This window comes from Palaemon carinicauda, chromosome 40 (genome assembly GCF_036898095.1).
Source record: "Palaemon carinicauda isolate YSFRI2023 chromosome 40, ASM3689809v2, whole genome shotgun sequence".
NCBI lineage: Eukaryota > Metazoa > Arthropoda > Malacostraca > Decapoda > Palaemonidae > Palaemon > Palaemon carinicauda.
This window is the reverse complement of record NC_090764.1, coordinates 58136891-58162064: the sequence shown is the minus strand read 5'-3', so window position 1 is coordinate 58162064 and position 25174 is coordinate 58136891. Positions and strand designations below refer to the sequence as shown.

Sequence of the window (25174 nt, the reverse complement as noted above, 5' to 3'; positions counted from 1 at the left end):
GTCCAGCAGGAAAGCGTCTATGTGGGCTGCCTCTGGATCTGGAACTGGAAAGCAGTAAGTCGAGAGCCTCTTTGTCAGTGAAGTCGCAAAAAAGATCTATGGTGGGTTGACCCCATGTCATCCATAGCTTCTCGCACACAGTCTTGTGCAACGTCCACTCCATGGAGATGACTTGTCCTCTTCTGCTGAGGCAGTCCGCCAAGACATTCATTTTTCCTTGCACAAATCTCGCCAAAGGAGAGATGTTACTTGCCTTAAATGGAGTTCCTTCTGATCCGTGGACCAAAGACCCGAGCATTCCAGAATGTCCAGCGGAGCTCCCTAACCCAAATCCGATGCATCTGAATACAACACATGGTTTGGGTTCTTGATCGCAAGAGAAAGACCTTCTCGAAGTCTGATGTTGCTGTCCCACCAAGTCAGACATGTCTAGACTGAGTTGGAGATTGGGATTAAGGGAATGTAGTGGTAGAGCCTTCACCCACTATTGCACTCGCTGCTAAGAATGGTCCCAGTGTGTAGCAGTCCTCATAAAGAGTCTGGACATCTTTCAAGTAATATGAAGCGAATACCGACTTGCCTCTCCAAAAGGTCGCGTCCATAATATTTTTAATGGATCTATTTTTCTTAAACGCTACTGAAGTTGCTATCGCTCTAACTTCATGAGCCTTGACTTTAAGTAAATTACGATCCTTCTCACTTAAATGAGAGTGTGCCTCCCGAATCAAAAGTCTAATAAAATAAGACCACGCATTCTTAGACATGGGCAAAGAGGGCTTTTTAAACGGAGCACCATAAAGCCTCTGAACAACCTCGTAGCGGTTTAGCTCTGGATAAATAAAATTTAAGAGCTCTAACGGGGCACAGCACTCTTTCAACTTCATTCCCCACAATCTCAGAAAGACTGGGGATTTCAAATGATTTAGGCCAAGGACGAGACGGAAGTTCATTCTTGGCCAAAAAACCAAGTTGAAGAGCGCATACTGCTTTATTAGTGGAGAAGCCGATGTTCTTGCTAAAAGCATGTATCTCACTAACCCTTTTAGCCGAAGCCAAGCTCACCAAAAAAAGTGTCTTGAGGGTAAGATCCTTCAGGGAGGCTGAATTTAATGGTTCAAACCTGTCTGACATAAGGAACTGTAGGACCACGTCCAAGTTCCAAGCAGGAGTCGAAATATGACGCTCCTTGGAAGTCTCGAAAGACTTAAGCAGGTCTTGGAGATCTTTGTATTAGAAAGATCCAAACCCCTATGCCTGAAAACAGAAGCTAACATGCTTCTGTAGCCTTTAATGGTGGATGCAGACAGGGAGCGACCGTTTCTCAGATAAAGCAGAAAATCCGCAATCTGCGCTACAGAGGCACTTGGAAGAGGAAATAGAGGAGGACTTGCACCAGTCTCTAAATACCTCCCATTTCAACTGATAGATCCTGATGGTAGAGGATCTTCTAGCCCTCGCGATCGCTCTAGCTGCCTCCTTCGAAAACCTTCGAGCTCAAGAGAGTCTTTCGATAGTCTGAAGGCAGTTAGACGAAGCGTGGGGAGGCTTTGATGAAATCTCTTTACGTGAGGCTGTCACAAGAGATCCATCCGCAACGGCAGACTTCTTGGAACGTCTACCAGCCATAGAAGTACCTCTGTGAACCACTCTCTCGCGGGCCAGAGTGGAGCAACCAACGTCAACCTGGTCCCTTCGTGAGAGGTGAACTTCTGCAGCACCTTGTTTAGGATCTTGAAAGGTGGAAAGGCATAAACGTCCAGGTGAGACCAGTCCAGCAGGAAAGCGTCTATGTGGGCTGCCTCTGGATCTGGAACTGGAAAGCAGTAAGTCGAGAGCCTCTTTGTCAGTGAAGTCGCAAAAAAGATCTATGGTGGGTTGACCCCATGTCATCCATAGCTTCTCGCACACAGTCTTGTGCAACGTCCACTCCATGGAGATGACTTGTCCTCTTCTGCTGAGGCAGTCCGCCAAGACATTCATTTTTCCTTGCACAAATCTCGCCAAAGGAGAGATGTTACTTGCCTTAAATGGAGTTCCTTCTGATCCGTGGACCAAAGACCCGAGCATTCCAGAATGTCCAGCGGAGCTCCCTAACCCAAATCCGATGCATCTGAATACAACACATGGTTTGGGTTCTTGATCGCAAGAGAAAGACCTTCTCGAAGTCTGATGTTGCTGTCCCACCAAGTCAGACATGTCTAGACTGAGTTGGAGATTGGGATTAAGGGAATGTAGTGGTAGAGCCTTCACCCACTATTGCACTCGCTGCTACGAATGGTCCCAGTGTGTAGCAGTCCTCATAAAGAGTCTGGACATCTTTCAAGTAATATGAAGCGAATACCGACTTGCCTCTCCAAAAGGTCGCGTCCATAATATTTTTAATGGATCTATTTTTCTTAAACGCTACTGAAGTTGCTATCGCTCTAACTTCATGAGCCTTGACTTTAAGTAAATTACGATCCTTCTCACTTAAATGAGAGTGTGCCTCCCGAATCAAAAGTCTAATAAAATAAGACCACGCATTCTTAGACATGGGCAAAGAGGGCTTTTTAAACGGAGCACCATAAAGCCTCTGAACAACCTCGTAGCGGTTTAGCTCTGGATAAATAAAATTTAAGAGCTCTAACGGGGCACAGCACTCTTTCAACTTCATTCCCCACAATCTCAGAAAGACTGGGGATTTCAAATGATTTAGGCCAATGGTTTAGGTGAAATTGGAGAGGGCAAAGGTTGAGTCTCCCCAGAGAGATAAACTACTCCAGCGATGAAAGAGTTCCCACGAGGCTCGTTCAAGCTCTTACAGAGCAACTGTTTTTCTCTTGCAAGTGAAGGACTTTTAACAGAGCTTGTTCCATTCTTGTGGGAGACGAAAAGGCCCGAAAAATCCGACACTGTATCTCCATTCCCAAATAAAGAATAGTCTGGGATGGAGTACTGTAAGTTACGACTTCTCTACGTTCACTATGAGACCTAGCTCCTTGGTTAGGTCTAATGTCCATTAGAGGCTCTCCAGACAGCGATTTAATGACGACGCCCTGATTAGCCAGTCGTCAAAATAAAGGGAGGCTCTGAATCCTCAAAAAATGTAGAAAGCTTGCTACATTTTGCAAGGGCCTTGTAAAAACAAGAGGAGCAGGAATGAGGCCGAAGCACATTACTCGAAATTGGTACATTACTTTCCCGTCCACAAACCTCAGATGTTGTTGAAAGTTTGGATGAATCGGGATGTGGAAGTATGCATCCTGAAGGTCGAGAGAGACCATCCAGTCGCCTTCCCTTACTGCTGCCAAGACAGATTTGGTAGTCTTCATCGTGAACTTTGTCTTGACAATGAACACATTGAGCGCACTTACATCTTAAGTACTCCTGCAGTGAACGTGGCTGCCAGATCATTAGAGCCATCCCTGATAGCCTTGTTCCTGCAGTGAACGTGGCTGCCAGATCATTGGAGCCATCCCTGATAGCCTTGTTCATGCATGACATAATTGTACAGCAATACATTGACAGCTGGAGAGACCTTCTTACTTAAGGCTCCCAGGGACCAATCCAACAAATAAAAACTTCAAACGCTCGCAAAAAAACTCCTAACAGGAGATGGTCTAGCTCTGAAGCAGACCATAAAATCTTGGAGCGTCTCATGGCTAGACGACGAGGAGAGTCCACTAGGCTTAAGAAGTCTCCCTGGGCAGAGGCAGGTACTCCCAAGCCGAGAACTTCTCCTCGAGCTTCTCCTGTGTCACACCAGATGCCCGAGCGAGTAGCTAATTAAGAAGGAGGAAAAGCAAAAGCAGACTTTCCTAAACTTCTCCTGGATTCCAACCAGTCTCCCAGTAAGAGCATGGCCCTCTTGGAAGAACAAGAGAGAACTGACTTCGTAAATGTAGGAGTCGAAGAAAGTCATGCCAAGAGTAAACTCAGACGGCGGAGCAGCCGTTACAAAACGAGTAGGACAAAATTTCACTAAAGAAATTCATAATTAAAAAACAAGGGATTGTTGGACCACCCTAGGTTACTCCTCTTCTGAATGACTCCCCAAAGGTACATTAGTTGAAAGGGGGTCATCAACTTCTTCAGAAGGCACATCATCTGATAAATCTAAAGTCTTGCAAGAAGAAGATTTATATTCAGAATGACGTGAAGGAAAAGCCTGACAGGCTACATCAACTTGTATATGAACAGAAGTTAAAGTTGGAGGGTCGATGTCACGTTGTGACTACAGAGAATGTTATTCTACTACACGTCGTGACAGAAGTAACTGACGTTCAAACGTCCCGTAGTAACAGCGGTGACTGCTGTTCGATGCTATATCGTGACTACGATGATTGACCCTCGACGTCACGTCATGTCTAGGGTGTCTACCGCTCAACGTCACGTCGTGTCTGCGGTGTCTGCAGCTCAACGTCACGCTGTGACTGCGGTGGCTGACGTTCAAAGCGATCAAAGTTACATCGAGATTTATGCTCCGCATCTCGTTTAACAGCAAAGCTGTCATTAGGGATAACGTCAGCGAGGCGTAACAAAGCTCGTCTAGAAGGTTGAAGACCCGAATCACGTATCCCAGAACCGTGACGTACAAAAAGCAAAGGATCCTTTCGCACAGGAACAGGATCGAAAGCTTCTATTAAAGAAGAAAGCTTTAACAGCATATCTTGCAAAACACTTAACTTCGGATCAACCTGTGACAGCGGTGGCTGACGTTCAAACGTCACGTAGTAACAGCGGTGACTGCTGATCGATGCTATATCGTGACTACGGTGACACACTCGACGTCACGTTGTGTCTACGGTGTCTACCGCTCAACGTCACGTCGAGTCTGTGGCAGAAACGTCTGTACATGAACGTCATCGCTATGAACTGGACTCTTATGATGACTATAGCTAGGACGTTGAACTTGTTCTGAAGGAACTAATAAACGTTTCAACCGTCTCGAAACTTTACGCCCAGGCTTTTAAAGAGACGAATCATCGGAAGACGAGGAGAAACTTCGTCTCTCCTGTCTTATGGCAAGGACGTGCTTGACGAGCAACATCTGATACCTTTGAGGGAACGTCTGTTCGTTGGTTTACACTCCTCACTCCCTTAGGTCCTACGACATTCCTTCTCCCTGGTGCAGGGGAGCCTGAAAGAGGTCTCGGACTAGGCAAGTGACAAGCACGAACAAACGAACCCTCCGCAACACAGAACATGTTTTTTGCACTTACTTCACTGATATCGCATTTTTTAATAATTTCACATTAGACATGAATAAAACTGATTTCTACCTGAAGCACGCAATTCTCCCTTAAATCAAAAGGTTAGAATTGCGAAATGAGTCGTATAATGTAAGCACATTACAGTAGTACAAAATGAAACACACATGCAAAAATCAATAAACATATACATATATATCGAATAAAATGGAAATATATAAAGTTAAAAAGATCAGTAACTGGGGATGAGACTAAACACTAGTTCACTAAGGACTACGTTTTCAATCTCTCACCGTACAGTGCCTTGGGACGAGAATAAAAACTAAAACGTTTACTCTCTCTCCCCGTACAGAGACTTGGGACGAGAGTAAAAAACTGAATCGAGAACAACGTTACTCGCTCCCAAACTCCTTGTACAGAGACTTGGGACGAGAATAAAGATCGGATCGTCTCTCTCTCTCTCTCTCTCTCTCTCTCTCTCTCTCTCTCTCTCTCTCTCTCTCTCTCTCTCTCTCTCTCTCTCTCTCTCTTGTCACTCACAAGAGAATGGCCCACTCACCCTTCGTCAATAACAGGTTATTTGACTAAAGGAAAAAACTGAAAGGACTCAGAAATTGAAAATTAACATGTTCTTTTAAATTAGTATCTAAAACACTTCAGTTTGAAAGAAGAATGAACAAAATGTCAAAATCGATTTACTCTTTCTGCAAAGTGAAACCGTGATTCTCTCTTTCTCTATCGTAACGATAGAGCGCAAACTTCGTAGCATAAATAAACCAAACGTTAGTTCATCTTTGAAAAACAGCACGAAGACTATTCAAAGAATAAATTTCTTAAAATATTTTCTAAAAATATTCATCTCATCACTCTTACAGAGCAACTGTTTTAATCGAAACAAAAATAAAAGTTGAATGGGCTCAACGTTGTTTAACTTCGTCTTCCAAGTTAGGACCGCCTACAAAGAATAGGTAAAGGCCGCATATAAACAAAAACATAAAATTTATCTCGATGTTTAGTATAAATGGAAAGCTAATCGAAGAGGCCTAATAAAGGCGGGTGAGATATAAAATATATAGAGGTAAATCTATAAATATCAACAATAATTTATAAAGTGATAAATAATTACTAAAAGCCTTTAACACACTTCCGTACACTGAGGGAAGGGTCGGCCATCTTTTCAGGGCAAAAAACTTTTCCTCTCCTTTCAAAAGCATTTCTTTTGAAGATAGTATTGAATAATCCAACACGGCGAAAGCAATAAAACCAAAACCAAGTACTTCACCAATTCGGTAGAAAACTCGAGGTCTAGAGCGAGCGGAACCAATGTTGTCAGTGACACCGACAGAGAAGAACTGGAGTGGTTGAGAAGTATATGCGGTATCTGGCCGATAGTCGGCGCTGGTGGGCACACCCGCTACCTTCATGGCGATCGCTCGCGAGTTTTTTGGAATCTGTCGGGCCGTCGGAGACGTCAGCTATTTATATATTCACCGGCTAAGTTTAATATTCAAAATTAAACGTTACCGGCGTCAATGACCCTAGATGTCAGGATGCCTGAAAACTTTAAATCAATCAATCAATCAATTTGACTTCCTCCGCACAACAGCTGTCCATTTCTCTGTCCTTGGGCTCAAACAAGCTCTTCCCAAGGATGAAAGAGTATCTGAGCTTGTTGACATCCACGGATGGGACTCCCGAGAGGAAGCCCTCAGTCACTGCGTCTAGATGCTCCAACATCGAGTTTGCCTGCAAGTTCGAAACTTGGCGACGGAAAGCAAAGGTGCTTGAGCCCGAGAGAAGGAAAGTACCCATGATCTTCTTGGAGCTTCCTTGTACAAAACCTCGGGGAGGGAAAGGCCTGGTAAGCCCCTTCCACTAAATGGTGAAGAGGAAGGGCTAAACCAGTCACCCCCTGCCCGACGGAGAAATCTCGAAAGAAAAAAACTCCCTGGCAAGACCCTTCCAGGGAATGGCGAGGAGGAAGGGCTAACCCAGGTTCTGGAAAGAAGAATGTTGCTCAGACCTCCCTGAAGATTCTTCCTGCTCTTGCACATGCCATGCTCTGCGTTTACGGGGTGAAGACCGTGTTCTGGAAATACGTGCTCCAGAAGACTCGCCAGGTTGCCCGTGTTGCGAAACCCCGATGGGAATCGCGGTCGCAATCGCCCTGGCGCTCGCGCGATGGTAAATCAATGGTTCGCGCGTGGGCGAACGTGGAAGCGCCCGTACGCGGGAACGCAGGCGCGTGGGCGCGCAGACGAAAGTGCGCGAGGGAGCGCAGAAGGAGGGCGAGTGTGGTTGGAAGGGCGAGAGCTGGCAGTCGGAATCCGATAGTGCGCAGGCGAGCGATGACGCATAGGCGAGCAACGGCGCGTTGGTGAGCAATGGCTTATTGGCAGGAATCTCGCTGGCGCTCGCGCGATGGAACACCGTTGGTTCGCGCGCGGGCGATCATGGGTTGCGCATGCGCGTGGGCGCGCGGTCACAAGGGCGAGTGCAGGCGGCCGGGAGACCGATGGCGCGTACGCGGGCAATGGCGCATTGACGAGCGATGGCACGTCTTGGCGAGCGATGGCCCATAGGCGAGTGAAGGCGCGTTGGCAAGCGATAACACGTTAGCAAGCGAAGAATCGCGCGGGCGCGTAGGAGATCGCTGATGCGTAAGAGACTAGAGAAGGTTGACGGCGAGAAGGCAACAGGAAAACTTCTTGCCTGCGCCCAGGCCTGATAGATTGTGGGCGAGAGGGCCAACGTTAGCGCGCATCACGCTAATCAGAAGGCGCGCAGCTGCATCAGGAAGGAGAGCGCTGATGCGAGCTGTCAAGCAGGCGATCCTGGGCGTTCAGGAAAACCGTTGGCGCCCATTGGCACGTAGCAGGAAAGGGCGCGCAGATGTGCGCTGGCGAACTGAAGAGAGCTGGCGCACAGAAGAACAGGTGAGCGCTGGCGAGCAGGAAGAAGATCTACGGCGAGACTCAGCTACCGGAGATCGTGGTCCACAGCAGGCGAGCGCTAGAGCGCTACTGTGTGTGTAGGAGATCGTGAGCGCGCAGGAAAAAACCTGGCACTTAAGGGACTTACCCACACTGTTGAATAAGCCCCTTAGACCCGAAGGTACCGGTTCCCATTGTAAACGGGGTGTGTTGGCGCCCACTGCGCATCTGCGTCCAGGAACGGAGGTGAAGACTAGAAGGTCTAGCAGGAGAAGCAGCATCGGTCGGTACTCGTCGAGGAGGGTCCTCTGCGGAGAACGTCGCACAAAGATGAAGACGACCTCGGACAGGTGCAACAACCTCCGACCTCCGAAGAGGAGTCTCTGAACGTGACCTCCCCCGAGGGGAAGAGTCACTTGCAGGAGAGACCGTAGGCATCAGCTGTCCCCAAAGGCAAACTGAGCCCTCGGCAACAACAGTAACAACAGCAGGAGGAGTCCTCCGAAGAGGAGTCTCTGTGGTGAACTCCCCCCCAGGGGAGAAGCACTCGCAGGAGAGACTGTAGGCTCAACTGCCCCCCGAAGGGGACAAAGGCTTCAGCAACAACAGCAGACAGAGGCCTCCGAAGAGGTGTCTCTGTGGTGCACTCCCCTCGGGGGAGAAGCACTCGCGGGAGAGACCGTAGGGCTCAGCTTCCCCCCGAGGGGGATTGAGCCTTCAGCAACAACAGCAACAACAGCAGACGGAGTCCTCCGAATAGGAGTCTCTGTGGTGAACTCCCCCCCCCCCCCCCCCGGGGGAGAAGCACTCGCAGGAGAGACCGTAGGGCTCAGAAGCCCCACGAAGGGAACTGAGCCTTGAGCAACATCAGCAACAACAGCAGAAGAGTCCTCCGAAGAGGAGTCTCTATGAGTGTCCTCCCTCGCGAACGAAGGAGGAACACTTCGTAGAAGAGACGGATCAGCCAGTGACCTAAAAAGAGCAACCCGAAGAGGGGCTCCTGCAGTTGCTCAGCCCCTTGAGCGTAACTGCAGGTGCGACCGCTCAGCATCAAGAGCATAGTCGCACGAAATAAAGGCAAGAGTAGTTCCCCCCGAAGGGAAAAAAAAAAACTCAAGCCTGGACGGGAAAACTTCCCTCGGAAGGGAAGTTACCCACCCAAGGAGGCGAGCCTCCTGAGTGTTCTAAAATGAACTGGAAAGCTGTCAGTCGTCACGGGAGCACTTCCAGGAGAAGGAGAAACGCCCATGACGAAGATCTATAGGGGAGGCAGCAACAGCAGATTCCCCAGGCCCCAACAAGACAGCTCGCTTTGTTGTCACATTACAGAAACGAAACTAGATCGTTAACTGTGAAAAATAAAAAAAATAAAAAGTAATTAGTTAACATTCATTCCCCCGGGAAGACTCCGAAGAGGAATCCCGAGGGAAAAGAACACAAGAATTACACAACGGGCACGTGCCCTCAAAACCACTTACACTCACGGAAGGAGAGTTGTAACAAACACAGAATTATAACAATTATAATTATGTAATTATGTAATTTAAATATGAATGTTCACTAAATAAAGAACGAAAACCCCGAAAGGAATCGTTCTACAAAAGCTGAAAAGTCAACAAATACAATTAGATTCATAAACTAATTGAGACAAAATGTACGGCGTAGCAACAACACCCACATGGGAAGGAAGCTACTCAGACGTAGTAAAGGTAAAACGTAGTAAAGGGTGAACGACCTCAAGAGAAAGAGAGAGAAACCATAGTCAAACTCGATCGCAACCCATGAAATTACACCATGGTGGCCTAACTGCCGAGGGCTCCACGGAGATATCGTACACTACACACACAAGCACGAACCTGAAAAGGAAACTTACTGATTTCTATACTCAAATATATGCATAAACACGAAAATATGTTTACATATATATTGAATATAAGAAAAGTAAGTGATTAAGTAAAGACAAAACAAATACAGGGGGTCCTCGGGTTACGACGCTGATCCGTTCTTAAGACGCGGTGTAACCCGAATTTCCGTGTAAGTCGGAACACCATAAATATACGTACTGTACTGTACTGTAAAGTATTACTGTATACTGTACTATAATAAAATGTATCAAATGACATAAAAACAATATTAGAAAAAGAGAAAACAATTTCTTACCACATGAATTAAAGTAAATATCAATAAAAAAAGAAAACAATTCCTTACCACATGAATTAAAGTAAATATCAATAAAAAAAGAAAACAATTCCTTACCACATGAATTAAAGTAAATATCAATAAAAAAAAAAAAAACAATTCCTTACCACATGAATTAAAGTAAATATCAATAAAAAAGAAAACAATTCCTTACCACATGAATTAAAGTAAATATCAATAAAAAAAAAGAAAACAATTCCTTACCACATGAATTAAAGTAAATATCAATAAAAAAAGAAAACAATTCCTTACCACATGAATTAAAGTAAATATCAATAAAAAAAAAGAAAACAATTCCTTACCACATGAATTAAAGCAAATATCAATAAAAAAAAAAAAAGAGAACAATTCCTTACCTTATTCCTATGGTTGGCTTGCACACTGGAAGGGATGTTGCAAGGAATGGAGAGACTGGTTTATTGTGGAGAGGAAGGTGCAGAAGATGCTGGAGAAACTGGGGCAGGTGAATCAGGATTCTCTGGAAGTGAGACAGAAGATGCTGGAGAAGCTGGGGCAGGCGAGTCTGGAGGTGAAGAGCCTACAAGAGGTGGTGAAGCTGGAGAAGCAGAGGCAGCTGAGGTTGATGGCAGAGGCTCTGTAGCAATAGAGGCAGCTGAGGTTGATGGTAGAGGCTCTGTTGCAGGCAAATCTGGAGTAGTAGAGGCAGCTGATGTAGAGGGTGCAGTTCTCTCTACTTTCTTAAAATACCGCTCCAGGTTAGACTGGACAGAGAGGATCCTCTTCTCATCCAAAATCTCCTTGTAACACTGCAGTAAGTCCATGACACCTCTGGAAACCCTGGTGAACCTGTCCATGTTGGGATCTTGAGCCTCGAAAGTTGCCAATGCTTGTTGTATCTCGGCAAAACCTTTTGACAAGCCCTGCCTTGTGAAAGCCTTAGGGTCTGGGGTGGGGGCTTCTTCCTCTTCCTCTATGATCTGCTTCTCCAGTTGTATCAAGTCCCCAGCAGATAACTCCTCTCCATGAGATTCTAGCAGCTCCGTAACATCATCAACCTCCATCTCCAAATCGGTTTCCTTACTCAGGGCAACAATGTTCTTGATAACATGGTCAACTGTGTCCTCAAACCCATGAAAATCATTAACAAATTGAGAATAAGCCCCCTCCCTAATTATCTCAGCCAACGCTTTAGGAAATTCACTTGCTGCTTTCTCATCCCCACTAGCAGCTTCACCTTGCACTTTAAGATTATGGTAATTGGCCCGAGCCTTAAATCGCATAAACCAACCCCTACTAGCCGAAAACTCTTCACTTTCACTTTCTCCCCCCCTTTCTTTTTTCAACGCTTCAAACAACCTTTTAGCCTTCTCTTGAATAACCATTAAGCTCACTGGAATACGCCGTTGATTTTGATCTTCCAACCAAAGCACTAATAACCTTTCCATTTCGATAATTAAACCACTACGCTGTTTCGTTATCACTGTTGCTTTCATTGGAGCAGATCCTTTTACGTGTTCAACAATGCGCTCCTTATCTTTAAGGATAGTAGCCACGGTCGAACGGCTAAGGCCAAGCGATCGGCCAATGCTCGTTGGCGTTTCACCGTTTTTAGACCGCTTAATAATGTCTAATTTCACTTCCATGGTGATGGCCTTCCTTTTCTTCGATGCACTACCATCAGAAGAATCTGCCTTGCGCTTTGGAGCCATAATGAAGGGCAAAAAGTTCAAAAAAACGATCAAACACGTGAGAGAAAGAACAGGCAATCACAACCAAAAATGGCGTATGAGTGGAACTGAGCGACGCCATCTTCCTCGCCCACAACCACCGCAAAGCGTATTCATCCACCGCGCGCTAGAAACTAGTTCGCAATTGTTTACGTCGCTTACGACGCTAACGGTGTAAGACGGAACGACGCTTAATATTATTTTTATATTTTTATGGGGCGCGTTCGTAACGGCGAAACCGCGTAAGTCGGGACCGTCGTAACCCGAGGACCTACTGCTGCCGAGCGAGGACGAAGACAGGCGTGACCGTACATCGTCCGAGCCAAAAGTGAAGTGAGACATTTCACCGGTGTGTGAGGGGGGGAGGGGCAGCAAGCTACCCCTCCCCTTACCCCTGCTAACTAGCGCAGTGGTAGTAAACCCTCGTTAAAATCTAATGGCACGTCAATTTCAGCTACGCCGAAAGTAAACCCTATGTAAATAGCGTGGTTTGTATTTCGGTTACGGAACAAAAGGTCTTTCCAAGGGGGGAAGAGTGTCTGAGCTTGCCGACATCCATGGTTGGGACTTCCGAGAGGAACCTCTCGGTCACTGCATCTCTATGCTTCAACATCGAGTTTGCCCACAAGTTCGAAACTTGGTGAGCCAGGAAATGATGGTGCTCGTGCCCGAGAAGAGGAAAGTTTCCATGACCTTCCTGGAGCTCTCCTTGGACAAATTCTCAGATCGCAACAGGATGCCCAGAGATCCAAGCCAGACGACCAGCCACGAAGTGCCCCGCATGGCACACTTTGCGGCATTCTTCTGGCTTAAGATCTCTGAAGATGAGAATGTCACCTGCCGGGCGGAGAATTTCTCGAGACAAAAACTCTCTGGTAAGCCCCTTCCACGGAATGGTGGAGAGGAAGGGCTAGACCAGGTTCCCCCATGATCTCGAAGTACATCCTCTGCTGACGGCTGACAGACGCAGTGTCAGCGACTCCCGCTGGGGGGAAGGGAATCGAACGATCCTGAGGAGTAGAGATGATAGGGCCTGCCTGAAAAGAAGGAGAAGAATGTTGCCCAGACCTCTCTGAAGATTCTTCCTGCTCTTGCACATGCCATGCTCTGCGTTTACGGGGTGAAGATCGTGATCTGGAAGTACACGCTCCAGAAGATTTGCCAGGTTGCCCGTGTTGCGAAAAAAAACCCAACGGGAATCGCGGTCGAAATTGCCCTGGCGCTCGCGCGATGGTAAATCGCTGGTTTGCGCGCGGGCGAACGTGGGCGCGCGGGCGAACGTGGGCGCGCAGGCGAACGTGGGCGCGCAGGCGAACGTGGGCGCGCAGGCGAAAGTGCACGTGGGCGCGCAGGTGAGGGCGAGTGCGGTTGTAAGGGCGATCGCTGGCGGTCGGGAGACCGATGGTGCGTAGGCGAGCGATGGCGCGTAGGCGAGCGATGGCTCGTTGGCGAGCGATGGCTCGTTGGCGAGCGATGGCTCGTTGGCGAGCGATGGCAACAACAGTAACAACAGCAGGAGGAGTCCTCCGAAGAGGAGTCTCTGTGGTGAACTCCCCCCCAGGGGAAAAGCACTCGCAGGAGAGACTGTAGGCTCAACTGCCCCCCGAAGGGGACAGAGGCTTCAGCAACAACAGCAGACGGAGGCCTCCAAAGAGGTGTCTCTGTGGTGCACTCCCCTCGGGGGAGAAGCACTCGCGGAAGAGACCGTAGGGCTCAGCTGCCCCCCGAGGGGGATTGAGCCTTCAGCAACAACAGCAACAACAGCAGACGTAGTCCTCCGAAGAGGAGTCTCTGTGGTGAACTCCCCCCCCCCCCCCGGGGAGAAGCACTCGCAGGAGAGACCGTAGGGCTCAGAAGCCCCCCGAAGGGAACTGAGCCTCGTTGGTTTGCGCGCGGGCGAACGTGGGCGCGCGGGCGAACGTGGGCGCGCGGGCGAACGTGGGCGCACGGGCGAAAGTGGGCGCGCAGGTGAGGGCGAGCGCGGTTGTAAGGGCGAGCGCTGGCGGTCGGGAGACCGTTGGTGCGTAGGCGAGCGATGGCGCGTAGGCGAGCGATGGCGCGTTGGCGAGCGATGGCGCGTTGGCGAGCGATGGCGCGTTGGCGAGCGATGGCTCGTTGGCGAGCGATGGCTCGTTGGCGAGCGATGGCTCGTTGGCGAGCGATGGCTCGTTGGCGAGCGATGGCTCGTTGGCGAGCGATGGCTCGTTGGCGAGCGATGGCTCGTTGGCGAGCGATGGCTCGTTGGCGGGAATCGCGCTGGTGCTCGCGCGATGGAAAACCGTTGGTTCGCGCACTGGCGAACATGGGTGAGCATGTGCGCGGGCGCGCAGTCGTAAGGACGAGCGCAGGCGGCCGGAAGACCGATGGCACGTCTTGGCGAGCGATGGCTCGTAGGCGGGCGAAGGCGCGTTGGCAAGCGATGGCGCGTTGGCAAGCGATGGCGCGTTGGCAAGCGATGGCGCGTTGGCAAGCGATGGCGCGATGGCGCGTAGCGACCGATCGCGTACAGGAGAGTTAACGCGTGGGCGCGTAGGAAACCTACGACGATTGAAGCGTTGGCGCGTTGAAAACGCTTGCGCGCAGGCGAAGAATCGCGCGGGCACGTAGGAGATCGCTGGCGCGTAAGGAGAGCCCGGGGTGCACGTGAGTGCCCGTGTCTTAGGTGTCTCCTGGGCGGCGCAGTGTGAAGTGGAAGCGTGCTGGCGCGTTGGCGTGCTGGCGCGTTGGCGTGCTGGCGCGTTGGCGTGCTGGCGCGTTGGCGCGCTGGAACTGGAACCGGAACCGCGCGTGGGCGCGCTTGGCGCGAAACTTCAGAAGGGTGCTGCGAGTCCAGAAGGACCTGTGAGCGCCTGTGCGCTAGCATAGGAACTTCTTGAACTGCGCGCGACGATGCAGGAACCAGGAGATCGTAGGAGCGTAGTTGCGTGGCCAGAAGATATGCGCGGCCAGACGATATCGGCGAGGGTGCAGAACCAGAGAGATCGTCGGCGAGGAGGCGAAGGAATAAACTCCTTGCCTGCGCCCAGATCTGAAGATCGTGGGCGCGTGGACAAACGTTGGCGCGTATTGCGTATATCAGGAAAGGGGGGCGCAGATGCGCGCTGGCGAGCAGGTGAACGTGGAGTTCAGTGAAGAAATAATCTCCCTGCTTGCGCCCAGATCCGGAGATCGAAGGCGAACGTTGGCGCGCATTGCGCACATCAGAAAAGGGCGATCAGATGTGAGCCGGCGAGCAGGCGATCGTGGGCGTTCAGGAGACCGTTGGTGCACATGGCACGTAGCCACACAGAAGATCTCAGAAGAGTTGGCGATCAGGAGATCTACAGCGAGACTCAGCTACAAGAGGTCGCTGGAGTGTTGATTCAGCAGAAGTCTGGTCCACAGCAGGAGAGCATTTGCGAACTAGAGAACAAGGTTGCACAGGTAAAAACCTGGCACAAAAGGGACTTACTCACATTGTGAGATAAGCCCTTTGCCCCGAAGGGACCGGTGCCCGTTTGGAAAACAGGGTGAAGTGGCGCCCACTGCGCAACTGCGTCCAGGAACGGAGAATGAAGACGAGAAGATCTGGCAGGAGTCAGAGATCGCGAACGAACTGCCGACAGGACTAGCGAAGCAGCTGCAACGGTCTGTTCTCGTCGAGGAGGATCCTCTGCGGCTGAAGATGAAGACGACCACGGACAGGAGCACCATCATCAGTCCTCTGAAGAGGAGTCTCTGTAGTGAACTCCCCCGAGGGGGAGAGACACTCGCAGGAGAGACCGTTGGACTCAGCTGCCCCCTCGAAGGATGTTCGGAGGGGGAAACTGAGCCTTCAGCAACAGCAGCAGGTGAGTCCTCCGAAGAGGAGTCTCTATGAGTGTCCTCTCTCGCGAACGAGAGAGATGAACACTTCGTAGAAGAGACAGGAAGAACTGATGAAGGCGCCCCTAGGACCGTTGGATCAGCAAGCTGACCATAAAGAGCAACCCTCCGAAGAGGAGCTCCTGCAGCTGCTCAGCCTCTTGAGCGTAGCTGCAAGTACGACCGCTCAGCACCAAGAGCATAATCGCACGAACTCCATGGTCTGGCCTTGCAACCGCTCAGCCCCTTGAGCATGGTTACAAAAGCGGTCGCTCAGCACCAAGAGCATAACCGTCCGAGGACCAGAAAATATTAAGGTAAGAGAAGTTGCCCCCCCTGAAGGGGAAAAAACTCATACCTGGGAAGGGAACCTCCCTCGGAAGGGAAGTTACCCACCCATGGAGGCGAACCTCCTGAGCGTTCTAAATGAACTAAGGACCTGACAGTTGTCACGGGAGAACTTCTAGGAGAAGGGTATACGCCCATGACGAAGTCGTAGAGGAGGCGGCAACAGCAGACTCCCCAGGCCCCAACAGGACAGCTCTGCTTCGTTGGCACATTAGGCAAACGAAAAACTAGATAGTTAACTGTGAAAATAAAACAATTAGTTAACATTTATTCCCCCGGGGGAACTCCGAAGAAGAACCCCAGAGGGAAAAGAACATAAGAATTACGCACCAGGAATGCGCCCTCCTCACCCACTGACACTCACGGGAAGGGGGGGAAGGCGGAGAACTGTAACGAAACAGAATTATAACAATTATAATTATGTAATTCAACTAAGAATGTTCACTAATAGTAAGAACGAATGAACCCCGAAGGGAAGCGTTCTACACAGAAGCTGAAAAGTTAACAAATACAATTAGATTTGATTAAAAATAATTGAGACAAAATAAACGGAGTAGCAACTCATCCCGCAACGGGAAGGAAGCTACCGTAATACGTAGTAGAAATAAAAGGGTGAACGACCTCAAGGAGAGAGAGAGAGACCGTAGTCAACTAAATTCCCATGTTCCCTATGCTGATAGACCAAGTTCCCCGTAGGAAAGGAGGAACAGCGGAGAAACAGATTAATAAATAAAGTCCAGCGATGACGATTCCCCACGGCGCCCGCCGAAGGGAGACCGAAGGACCAAGGGAGAGATCGCGACCCATGAAAAGTCACTGTGGTGGCCTGGGACCACACGGAGATGTTGTCGTACAATTGAGTGGACTTCCTACACACACACACAGCACAAACACTGAAAAGGAAACTTACTGTATTTCTATACTCAAATATATACATAAACATAAGAATTTTTACATATATATTAAGTATAAGAAAAGTAGGTAATTAAGTAAGACAAAACATTAATGGCTGCCATGCGAGGACGGGACAGAGACGTCTGTTCATTGTCCGAGCCAAAAGTAAAGTGAAAAGCAGTTCACCGGTGTGTGAGGGGAGGAGGGGTAGCTAGCTACCACTCCCCTACCCCCTTGCTAACTAGCGCGGGAGTAACACACCCTCGTCAAAATTCTAATGGCTCGTCATTTCAGCTACGCCGAAAGTAAACCCTATGTAAATAGCGTGGTTTGTACAGTATTTCGGTTACAGAACAAATATTTTTTAAAATCATGATTTTTGCTAATAAATAACAAAAGTTTTGGATTAAATGACCTGAAATTTTCATATGATGAAGGTATTATATCTGTCTAAAACGTATATAGAAATTGTGTATTTTGAACATTAGAAAAAATATGCAGGATATAAGCATTGTGAACAGGTTTCAGTGTGTGTGTGTGTGTGTGTGTGTGCGTGTGTGTGTGTGTGTGTGCGTGTGTGAGCCTCCACGGTAGCTTGTGCAATTGCTGGGGATGTGTGCGATGAAGCGAAACGTCATTGCTCAAAAGGAATTGAGTGTTCATAAACCATAGCATCATGAATATGTTCATGAGCGTGTTTGCGTTCACGAGTAGCGCATACAGCTTTATCAGCAGTAGGAGCCTGGCCACCAGTAAGCGAGCACTTAGCTGCCATCACTCATGGACCTAAGCATGAGCTTATTCTATCCAATCGGGAGCAGCGGCTTGCGGTAATAACCTCAAAGGATTATGCCTCACGAGACTCGTTGCGCCCTGAGGGCATGACAGGATGAGGCAGAGACCGCAAGAGGTTGGAGGCCAACATCATGTGAATGATCCGAAGAGCTCTCTATCCAGTAGGGAGGAGAGGTCCGAGGCAATAAACCAGAAGGATTATGTCTCATGAGAGACTGGTGTGCCCAATGGTGAGAGGCGGTGATCGTAAGCAGTCGGAGGCATCACCATAAGTGTACCCCGAAGAGCTACCCATCCCATAGGGAGTGGATATCTACAACAATAATCCGACAGGGTTAAGTCTCGCAACACTCGTTGTGCCCTGGGGGCATGATGGTGAGAGGCGGCGGCCACAAGTGATCAGTAAGAATCCCCATTTGCGGCAATAACCCAGAAGGGTTCTGTCTAATGAGCCTCCTATTGCTGCAGAGATGTGCGCAACGAAGTAGGTCATACCAAAGTTGAGAGTAGACCTTTGTCAGCAAATAAAAAAGTTCCTAGGCCCACTTCGTGCTCAGTCTGGGTGCACAACACTGTGCAAAACCTTCTTACATGGATAGGGTATGTGTCTCCATGCGGCGAAAATGCATGGAACGTCTTTTCATGCAGACCCTAGTGTGCGACAGGAGCTAGTCTGCGCATATTGCTAATGGTTAGAGGCTAGAAGCGCAACACTGCATAAGACTCTCTCACATGACTAAGGTCTCCGCGCATGACCACTTGTCACCACTCTAAGAGAAGGCTCACGAGTAGCCTTGTGCGCTCCTACAGGAGGAGGCATGAACTTGTATGGTGGCAAGCAAGGCTGAAAAGGTCTTCCTGTGTGCTGATGCACAGCAGGAAAGCCAGGCTCTTCTCCTTAAAGGGAGAAAGCCTGAGGCAAAGGACCTGAAGGGCTTGGCCTCATAAAATTCAACATTTTTTTTATACATGATGGTAAGAGGGTGGGGCATACCAGGCATCACTATCTGCGGAAATAACCCCAAAGGATTATAACTCACATGACTCCAAGGGCACGATCGGCGAGGTGGCAACCGCAAGAGGTAGGCAGGCGTCAGAATCTGCGGCAATAACCCCAAAGGGTTATCGCTCATGAGACCCATTGTTTTCTGGGGGCACGATAGGAGAGGCAACGTTGTCGTCAGCAGGCATCACAATCTGGTTGGTCTGAAGAGGTAGAACGAGGCACCAACAAATCGAGCACTCGTGCCGAAACCCCCAATTCGACAACCACACAGATTGAACAGAGAAGCTTGATGTTTTATATGCTACGGGACCTCAGTGCGCTGAGCGAACTCAGGTTGAGAGTGAGCCGCATAATCAGCAAGCTTAGTCTGACCATGGTCAACTTCTGGGTTCCCCTTGAAAGGATCACCAGAGTGGTAGACGTGACTCAGAGGTGTATCAGTCTGCAACTGCTAACGTTTATACGCCAGAGCTGCATGATCAAATGGAAGAGCAGATTCAGAGGATACTGCACCTAAGGCCATGAGAAGCTCCAGAGGGTTACTCACCCCAGTCTCAGAGGGGAAGACAATGGTCAACCCCTGAGGAGGCAGCAGTGCACTCATGCTGTGCCCCTAACTGTAGCTCCTCTAAAAGCCAATTCTTAGCATTGAAACCCAAAAACCCCAAGGAAGGAAAGAGTTGCTGCAAGCGGTAACAGGCAAGATTCCCCCGGTGGTGGGCGCCGTTGCTTCGGAAGTGACGGTAGTATCCGCACCTAAAGGTTATCCAGGGAACAGTCAGTCATTATTCTAACTCATTCGTCCTCTGGAGGAGACCGAACAAGCAGAGTCAACGGGGAGGAACTAGAAACCGGAGTAAGAAGTCAGGACTACTACTTCTGTCTCCTACCAAACTGCTCCTTCAGGGAGGAGGACCGCTCTCTGAAAAAAGAAAAAGAATTAAACTAAATAGTGTAGTCAGTTTATGATAAAGGTTAATGGGAGAGAAAGCCAAAAGAAAATGTGACATCACATAGCGTGTGTGTGTGTGTGTGGGGGGTGTGGCTGGTCTACAACCCCCTTATTAGTGGCAAGTGGTTATACCTTGCTAAAAGTTTAATGGCTAGTTTCAGCTTAGCTGAAGGAATATATCCATAGTAAAGAGCGAAAGGGTTTGAATTAGGCGTTGGAACAAACAATAATTGTGTGGTTTATAGTGTACAATAATGAAAAAATTTGCATTTTCCAGTGATTTTTGCTATTAATAGCCATTTGTGTTGGAACTTGGTTTTCCGGAAATTATTTTCATCAGATTAGTTCAAAACTAGTAAGAATACACTGTGTACCCGTCTTACTACATTTGTTAGGGATATTGTGCTGCTGTAAATATTTCCCATGGGTTAATATTTACTATATCACAATATTCTTCATGAAGAAAATAAGAAGAGTTACTAGTGTATTTAACAGTAACCTGAACTGTTTCAATGCAAATAATTAGGGAAAAGCCATACTTTTCAAATTTTAGACATTTCAATATTTCAAAAGTTATGAATGAAAACCCATATTTTAAAAGGGAGACATGCACAAGAACACTACCTAACTTAAGGTTCCTTACCTAACCTAATTTAGGAGCCGTGCCCTTATCTTCTTAACTATGGGGGCGGGGTCTATGGGCCACCCCTTAGACTGCTTTATCCTTAGTTTACCATAAGACTAGGTGTCTATCCTAAAATTGCTTCAACTGGCTTTACTCCTGAAAAGGTAACACTAAATCATATTTCATAAGTCGTTAAACGACCTTCATAATGTTATATTTCATACTAATATAATCAGCACTTACCTCATAAAGAAAATCGGTATTATTAGTTTCATCCATTATGGGAAATCTATTATAATAATATATTTCCCGAGTAAAGCAAGTCTTTTTGTAGTATTTCTGTAAAATATTATCTGTCGCAAGTGCCTAGTTCTTTATATATCGACGATCAAACTCACGCTACTCATGTCTTCCTCCCAGATTTTTTCTAAGTCTGTTGTTATTGTTGACTGTGTCTTGTATTTGCTTAAATGAGCCCTGTAACCACTATAATCCACTGACAAACTAGTCCACTATGAAGTCTTACACGTTTGGCCAATCACAGCGCCTGTCCACTATGACGTCATACATGTTTGGCCAATCACAGCGCGACAATACAACTGCGCGACAATACATTATCTTCCCAGGCATTTCATTTCGTTCTTAGACATGGAGACCATAGAAAGCACGTCATCTCATGTTGCACAAGAAGTTGAAATTCCATCTTCTTGTCCTGACTGTTCCCTAACTTACAATGAATTTGTTGAAAAACTAGTGCATTTGTGCCAGACACACAATTTAATTTTACAAAATAAAAATTGTCCTGCATGCCAAGGAACCTTCCCAACGGCTTCACGTTTTCCTCAAAGCAGCAGCACATCTTTATGAACCAACAGTTTAAGGTAAGCTTCATTAATTTATAGAGTATATTATAATGGTGATAGTATAACGATGTATACAGCAGTACCATCACTTTGGATTTGGTTTGATGGATGTGTTAGGTAGTGGCTGTAAGGGGGGGGGGGGGTCGCAGGGGCTAGGCCTAGGTAAGGGTACAGGGCCCTAGGTTAGGTGGTTGTATTAGGTTCGGTAGTGTCCCGAAAATCACTGTGGCCTTAAGGGGGGGTCGCAGGGGGGGGGCAGAGCCCCCCCCCCCCCCCCCCGGTAGGCCTAGGTAGGGATACAGGGCCCCTATACTAGGTTTGGTGGGTTTTCTTAGGTTCAGTAGTGCCCTGAAAATCACTGTGGCCTTAAGGGGGGGGTCACAGGGGGGGGGGGGGAGGGGGGGGCCCGCGGAGCCCCCCCCCCCCCAGTAGGGCTAGATAGGAGTATAGGGGGAGGGGTGGTGGAAGGATAAGTATTCATTTATTGCAAATATCATTTGACGCCCCCCCCCCCCCACCAAAAACCCCGGTTCCCACCTGGTGTCCCCCATAATTGTTGGGATGAAGTAGGGTCTTTGGTTAATGTCTAGGAGAGGGCCGCATGAAGATATCACTGATATTCAATTTATTTTTACTAGAATATGTAGGAATGTATGTATATAATGGTATACCAGTGAGATAATTTAGTGAAAATCAATAATAGTCGAAATATCGACGATCAAACTCACGCTACTCTTGTCTTCCTCCCAGATTTTTCTAAGTCTTTTGTTATTGTTGACTGTGTCTTATTTTTGCTCAAATGAGCCCTGTAACCACTATAATCCGAAGACAAACTAGTCCACTATGACGTCTTCACGTTTGGCCAATCACAGTGCGACAATACATTTTCTTTCCCAATGACATCTTCACGTTTGGCCAATCACAGTGCGACAATACATTTTCTTACCCATCACAGTGCGACAATACATTTTCTTACTACCCGGCCATTTTATTTCGTTCCTAGACATCGAGGCCGTAGTAAGCACGTCATCTGATATTGCACAAGAAGTTGAAATTCCATCTTCTTGTCCTGACTGTTTCCTAAGTTACAATGAAATTGTTCTTACTTATTCGGGGTTATATTGAAAAACTAGTGGATTTGTGCCAGAGACACAATTTAATTTTACAAAATAAAAATTGTCCTGCATGTCAGGGAACCTTCGCAACGGCTTCACGTTTTCCTCAAAGTAGCAGCACATCTTTATCAACCAACAGGTTAAGGTAAGCTTCATTAATTTATGGAGTATATCATAATGGTGATAGTATAACGATGTATACAGCAGTACCATCACTTTGGATTTGGTTTGATGGATGTGTTAGGTAGTGTCCTTAAGGGGGGGTCGCAAGGGGGGTGAAGCCCCCCCCCCCCGGTAGGGGTACAGGGCTATTAGGCTAGGTTAGGTGGGTGTATTAGGTTCGGTGGTGCCCTGAAAATCACTGTGGCCTTAGGGGGGGTCGCAGGGGGGGCGAAGCCCCCCCGGTAGGCCTAGGTAGGGGTACAGGCCCCCAGGGTAGGTTAGTTGGTTGTATTAGGTTCGGTAGTGCCCCGAAAAATCACTTTTTTCCTCCTCCCCCCACCCAAAAACCCCGCTTCCCACTGGGGTCCCCCATAATTGTAGTAGTAGGTTTATGCTTCCATTTTGTGTGTAAGAGTTAAGTCTTAGTTTCTTTTTTATTCATTTCCTCAGGTTTCTATGCACTGTGCAACAATAATCTGGTTGTTTTTTGCCGTTTTTCGTCGTTAATACTTGAAAAACAGGTGCGGCCTTCTCCTAGACATTTACCCGGGTCTTTCTGCATTCTGGAACAACTTGTTGTTTTAACTCCAATTACATAGTAAATCTCTAAATCGGATGGTTTGCAGTCAAAATAAACGTTAAATTCGTTGAAACTACACTATTTCTGATGCAACAAATATATTTTTATTCCAGTTTCCCCATAATGGATGAAACTGTAAATTTACCAGAAAATCAATTTGACAAGTAATAATAAAGTTTACGACTGTCCCAATCAACTATTGTACATACACACCAATTTTGTATCCCTTTTAAATATAATTAATAGGTTACTTAGAAGAGGACTTAAAGAGGTATTAACATAGGATTAGGTTAGGACAATATACATACCTGTCATTCCTCTAAAATATGTTCAGTTGCTTCGAAAAAACATCATAAGACTCAGAATTTACATCAAAATTCCAGGTGACAGACTACAGGTCGTCAGCATAAAATACATCAACATAGACATCAAGAAAGTCTTAGGTTACTGTACAGTTTCGTTGACTGAATTAGCCAATCGACTTCGACTTCGAAGTTATTTAACTTACCATATAAAATATTGGAATCGAGGATTGCATATGAAATAAATAAAAACTGCATTTGCTTGTTCAGACAAATTTATGTTGCTCATTTAAATATTTTCATGCTTGTAAAGCAAAATAAAGAATTAATGATATTATTAATATTGGATTCGAACACAGTAAACATTACAGAAGACTGCTTAGTGGTAGATCTGAAATAGTAATCTAAATCGCAACATTTTTGTCGAAAGTGTTTGTCTGGCAAGTGGACTCACAAAAGCCAACAATTATGTAATAACAGTAAGCAGTATGCACTAGCAAACCAGCTATACGAACAAACAAAAGCCAAGCGAATAAGTGGCATTATTCTATTATCTCGTATATGTAAGAAATATGTTTATATTCATATATTTTAAGATTAAAAAATTCGATTTCCGTAAAGTAAAAAGTAATAAAAACTATAAAATTCTATTACGCAAATACAGTAATCCTTAAGTGAAAAGAACTTTGTTAAATAGAGAATAGTACATTCAAAATAGGATTATATTTATAATCAAATAGAAGTTTATAGTATGAGTTTGTTTCAAATAAGCTTTGTATGTAGGAGGTTTACTTGAAGAGCAATCACCAAAATTAATGATGAAGAATCTTGCAATGGTCTAAGAAGTAATGCATCGCTGCTGAATCACCAAGACGGTAAGACTTTCTCTAAGAAGAATTCCTAACGATGATAGTCCCCTTTTGAATTATAGTAATTAAATTTACCCCATTATACCTAAAATTCCTTAGTACTCTGTCATTTATCACTTACTATACAAAAAATACATTACATTTAGATAAACATGACTTGGTCGTCTGTAAACTTATTTTGCTTAATTTGTCTGCAGCATGCTTAATATTTCACACACCTTTTGTTATATAACCTATATGATCAGGGTAAAATAAAATGCACGCTCGCGTGCGCGCACACACACAGAGAATTTACTTCACAGAATGTTCATTTAATTATAATTATTTATTCCTTCTAAGATAAGCTGAGTTGTTAATTGTCATACATCTGAATCAGTTCTATTGAATACATTATATCTAAGACCCTCAAGAGTAGGATGCAGGTAAAATGCATTCTATTTCGTTTCTGTACTGATTTAACTTTAACATTACCCTTATATTTACATTTACAGTTACATTAAGACACAAACTGAGAACAAATTATTTTTCTTGAAGAATGGAGGGCTGGAAACGTAGATTGATACTTCACAATAATCTCAATGGGTTGCGAAATCCATGAGTCCCCTGAACAGGCTGGAAGGAAACTCGATCTTGGACAGGTGTTCTCCCATGGGCACATTTGGATAAATTCCTCCTACATCTCAGGCAGGAGTTAAAGGTATTCTTCCAACTCTCAGGCAGAAGACAAAATAGAATATTCTACTTCTCTACTTCTGCTGTGCGGTCAAGGTGTACGGCAATTTTTGAAGATTATTTGTGCCTGTCACATCGG

General features: G+C 46.8%; 1 protein-coding gene across 1 annotated transcript in view; it reads right to left on the bottom strand.

The window, feature by feature from the left end:
* The window catches only part of LOC137632050 (zinc finger protein 239-like), a 264285-nt gene extending 240600 nt beyond the window's left edge, over positions 1-23685 (bottom strand). The window contains 2 exon segments of the mRNA XM_068364025.1: positions 20491-20628; positions 23501-23685. The gene's annotated coding sequence lies outside the window, so the exon portion shown is untranslated.
* Positions 23686-25174: the final 1489 nt, after the last annotated feature.